The sequence below is a fragment of the Bidens hawaiensis genome, unplaced genomic scaffold, assembly GCF_021521415.1.
Source record: "Bidens hawaiensis isolate Kalapana, Puna unplaced genomic scaffold, B.hawaiensis_p1.1 tig00034163_1, whole genome shotgun sequence".
Lineage (NCBI taxonomy): Eukaryota > Viridiplantae > Streptophyta > Magnoliopsida > Asterales > Asteraceae > Bidens > Bidens hawaiensis.
In genome coordinates, this window is record NW_027495883.1 from 66,571 (window position 1) to 71,951 (window position 5,381).

General features: G+C 36.6%; 1 pseudogene; it reads left to right on the forward strand.

Moving 5' to 3' along the window:
• Positions 1 to 2,814: 2,814 nt before the first annotated feature.
• Positions 2,815 to 5,051, forward strand: LOC143585753 (7-ethoxycoumarin O-deethylase pseudogene; annotated as a pseudogene).
• The last annotated feature ends 330 nt before the right edge of the window (positions 5,052 to 5,381 follow it).

Here is a 5,381-nt window from a genome sequence, read left to right on the forward strand (position 1 = left end):
CTTATTAGCTGCCGAAGGCTTCTCGTACATATTAGACAAAGCATTCATTATCCCACGCGCCGTGGTTTCCTTCAGGATGTTGAACGCAACATCTTTCGATAACGACAATCTAATAACTGCCTTGGCTTTCTTATCCAAAGTTTCCCACTCTTATGGTTGTATCTTCTCTGGTCTTTCACCCAATACCATGCCCAAATCTTTCTGAACTAGCAAATCCTCCATTTGCATTTTCCACCAACCAAAGTCTTTACCATTAAACTTCTCAATCTGAAGTTTCCCGCTCTCAGCCATTAACTCAAACTAAGAATTCCCAACTTATCTAGGTAACAATATCAAGAAAAACTCGGACAAACAAAATAACCCGAAAATCAACACAAACCACCCGGCTAAACTGCCCGATAACCGCCAAAAAACCCGATGACCAAAACCCGTTGCACACTCACGAACCAACGCCAAACCTAATCAATAATCAGAAACTGAAACAAACAAGAAACGCAAACCTGTTCCGAGGTTTCTTTATGATCAAGAGATGGTTAAAAAACAAAGCAATACAATTGCTTACTGCTCCTGCTGGTCGATGCTCAAAATAAAAAAATCCAATTGATTTTGTTTTTCTTGGAATGATTAGTCAACGCATTAAAAAGAATTTGTTGACTCCTTTTTGATTTCACTTGGACGGTGTTGTGTATTACTCACAAAAGACAAAGAATGGAAATTTTATTTCAATACCTTCTTTTGTAACAAAGCCATGGGGTTGCTGAATTCTAGGTTGTGAAGACTAACAAACTCCGATAGAATAATATGGTAAATTAATGGCCGGCTGCCAAATAGCAAACCCCTATTCGAACCAAACCGCTTCCCTCGCGTCGTGTTTTGCCCGTGTGTAACCGTAACCTCGGCTCTTGATACCACTTGTTAGGGATTCGGGTATTGCAAAACACACACAAACACAAATAATCTGCAAGAGAAAAACAATAAACGAAGATGACACACGAGATTTACGTGGTTCGGTCGCCTGACCTACGTCCACGGGTTGCAACCAGGATACTTTTATTATTGTCTCTGCCTCACTCGTGATGAGGAATTACAAGTACAAGATACTATTTATAATAACAAGATTAGGGTTAACAACTTGTTTCCCAGAGAAAACAATAATGGGCTTTAATTAAATAAACGGGCCAGGCCTGCCACAACTCTTAATTTAATTAGTCTGCCACAAAAGATGTCTTCTAACCTAGGCCCAATTAAGCCTTCATAAACCCAACAAGGTTCAGGTCGGCTAAATGGAAGCAACATAGATTGCAACGACAGAATCCGGAGCATCATATCTACGAACACTAAAATGAATCTTTTCTTTCAATAGCACCAAATCCGGAGCTTCAAATTAGAAGCCCAGGAGAACATGCTTAACATAAGGGGCGGACCTACATAGTAGCCGTCGGGGTCCCGGGACACCAATGTTTTTTAAAATTTATTTAGAAGCGATATAGAAAATTTTTGAAGGACCCCATATAAATTATCACTTGGACCCCATAACAATGTTACAGATCTTCTCTGCTGGGAAAGATCCTTGTTTTGGGTGTGGAATGTCCCAAGTTCGAGTCTCATCCACAATCCGTTTTTTCTATGTTTTTGCTATTTTCTTTTTTAGTCAAATAGTCAATATAATAATTAGGGTTTTTTAAGTTTATAACATCAACCAGAACCAGAACAGATCTGAACGTTGTTGCTCAACCTCAACTCCTCAACACTGCTCAAGCCTCCGCAAGACCGCCACCAACCCACCACCTGCCGCCGCGGCCCTTCTCAGCCACCATCCATCCCTTTGGCGCTCCTCTGTCTTCATTGCTTTCTGATTTTGCCACAACTTTCAGGTAATTTTAAACACTTACTCCATAAAATAAAGATATCCAATTGATTGATTTTATGCAATTATTTACTTAGATTAGTAACTGTATGTTGTATATTATTGTTAGATTACGACTTTGTTATGTCAAAAACTTAATTTTAAGGTTAGTTATTCAAGAATCATTGAAAAGAATGGGGAAAGGGTTTGAAGATGGGGTATTGTTATATATATATATATATATTATAGATTTAGAGAAGAGCCATGCTATGGAGTTAGGGTTTGAGGAGAGTAGCACGGTTTAGATCGTGCAAAAACGGTTCATTTAAGAGTGTTTCAATTTGGCTCGGGTCAAAACGATTCTTTTTTCAAAATTTTAATTTTGTTCAGGTCGAAACTGGCTTTGACCACTAGACTCTTGTTGAATAGAGTTGTAACATAATAAGTTAATTAAGCATAACTTAGATGGTCTAGCTATTTACGAGTATGAGGAATTTTGTGAGAAACGCGGTAAATATCTAAAATGGGTTTAGTCATGTTAAATTAGTAGCAAAAGGAATATTTGGAGCCTGTATTTATTTACTTTCTATTTCGTAATGGCAAAGCTTTGATTTTGCAGATGGAAGCATGTAACTTGTTCATATCATGATTGTAATGTTTTCTCTTATCGTTTTGAATGACATCCTATTGTGTGGGTTTTATTATAATGATATTGTTTTCTATTATGTTTCTCCACTCGACCCGACCTGACCTGACCCGACCCAAACAACGACCGACCCAAAAATTTGAACGCCGAAAATAACGGGACCCCGTTGTCAAAAAATCCTGGGTCCGCCACTGCTTAACATACTTAAATAATGAAATTGTTGTAAGATTCTTCGGCGAAAGCTGTTACAAAATGATGAACATGGGATCCGACTACAGTACCACCACCACCCGAGGGTTAACCAAGGCGCAAACCAAAGTATATGCACCCGACCAGACCACCGCCACCGCCACAGACAGCAACAGCTGGCGACAGTGAGGAGATGGTGAAAGAGCTGCATGTCAGTCGTCGTGAGAGGTACCGGAGGAAGACGGTGGAAAGAGATGAGGTTTTTATCATGGAAGCACAAGGCCGATACAATAGATACAATGGAAAAGCTGGTCCAATAAAAATAGAGTATTATTCTAACCGCTTGACACCTAGATGAAAATGTATATTATAAATAAAACCTATCATTATTACCATTATTTTCAGCTTCTAATTTGAAGCTCTACTGGTAAAAAGAAGTTTCTGTTAGTTGGATAAATTATATAACGTATAATTAATTATTTTTTAAAAAAACTTTTATGTGCTAAGACAAAATTAACGACATGGCATTATTACTACAGTTTAATTGGCAACTTGTTTTGAAAAATAAGTATGTGCTTCCTTTTCTTTTTTTTTCTTTTAATATAATATATCAAAACTTTTTGTATTTTCGGTACATTAGTGATCGATTTAGTGCCTGGCAACATATTCTAGATATTAAAAAATAATTTTAAATTATTTGCCGTCGGATAAGAATAATAAAACATGTTAAATATTATAAATCACACAGTTAGGTGTGCTTTCACTTTCTTAGAATCAAAGTATAAATAAAACAATCTTCTCTGCACAACATACACAATTTCGAGAACAACTCTTCAATCTATGGAATTCATGATTATTGTAAGTCTATTGTTATCTTGCATACTTATCCAAGCCATCTTCTCGATTTTTAGGGCCGTCAAATCCAAGAACTTACCTCCAGGCCCAAAAAGGCTACCGATCATTGGAAACCGATGATCCTTAATTCCAATATCTTTCCCATAACTCCCTTGAAGCTAGGCAGTATTTGAGGGGCCAAAAAGTTGAAGAGCTAGTAGCATACTGCAAGAAAGCTAGCCTATCAAACGAGTATGTTGATATAAATCGTGCTGCATTCAGAACATCACTAAATATTTTATCCAGCACTATTTTATCTAAGGATCTAATTGACCCGTATAAGGATTCAGCTACAGATTTGAAGGAGGCAATTGGAAACTCTATGGTGGAGTGTGCAAAGCCAAATCTTGTTGACTTTTTTCCGCTGTTGAAGAAGATTGATCCACAAGGAATAAGGAGAAGAATGACTCGTCATATAGGAAAGGTTCTTAAGGTATTTGAAGACTTAATCGAAGGGAGGAAACAAATGGGAAGATTTGAGCAAGGCGACGTATTGGATGTGTGTTTGAAAATCAATCAAAGTAACGCAAACGAGATCAATCACAAACACATAAAGAGCTTGGTTTTGGTGAGCAACAATTTCATTCTGTTTTCAGTGGTATTGATGTTAAGTTTATATCAGATAATCAATATATATATTTTCTTACAGCTAAATCAACTTCTTGAAATTTTCCTTGTTTCATAGTTAAGTGACATATAATTTTGTATGATGGTCTAGGATTTATTTGGTACTTGAACTGCTATGACCTCAAGTACATTAGAATGGACAATGACAGAAGTACTATGCAACCCACATATCATGATTAGAGCTAAAGAGGAGCTTGAAAAGGTAATTGGTAAAGGCAAAATTGTAAAAGAGGACGATGTCTTGAGACTACCCTACTTATCGTGCATTGTGAAAGAAACCTTAAGACTCCACCCGCCAGTCCCTTTCCTCCTTCCTAGAAGAAGTGATAAACAAGTACAACTCAATGGATACATCATTCCAAAGGGCACTCAGGTGCTTGTAAATGCATGGGCCATAGGACGAGATCCAATTATATGGGATGACCCACTAGAGTTCAAGCCACAAAAATTTATGATGTCAGGGGTTGATGTTCGAGGTCAGGATTTCAATCTAATCCCATTTGGAGCCGGACGAAGAATATGCCCTGGTTTGCCACTTGCGATTCGTATGATCCCAGTGATGTTGGGCTCCTTACTTAACAATTTTGATTGGAGTCTAGACACGTATATTCAGCACGGGGCTTTGCACATGACCGAGAAATTTGGAATCACCTTATCCAAAGCCAAACCTCTTTGTGTTGTTCCAATACCGCTGAATTAGCATCCATCCATTTTAATTTGAATGTTCGTCCAACCACTACTCAAACTAGGTGGAAATATTAACAAGAGAACTTATTTGAAGATATGTTAGAATTGTTTTATGATTCTATTGATTGTATATCATATCCATATATAGTTTTAATTTGTATTGAGTTTTGTTGTAATTCCCTCTCTATGGCTCTATATAAAGGATTTGATATGATCATTAATACATCGATCATCATTCTAAATTATATATAAACAGCTTTTATCCCCTAATATTACGAGGTTGTTTTACATTTTTGGTTTCTGCTATTTATATATTCTTTCGGATGTTAAACTTTATTATTGTAAAGAAGTTAATAATATACTAGGGATTTGATTATAAAATGGTTTCACAAACAACGAGAACCATAATCCGCTTATTTTTTTTATTATATAATTGTTTTTAATTATAAATAATATCTTTTTAAAGATAGGATATTAAATTTTAGCATATCT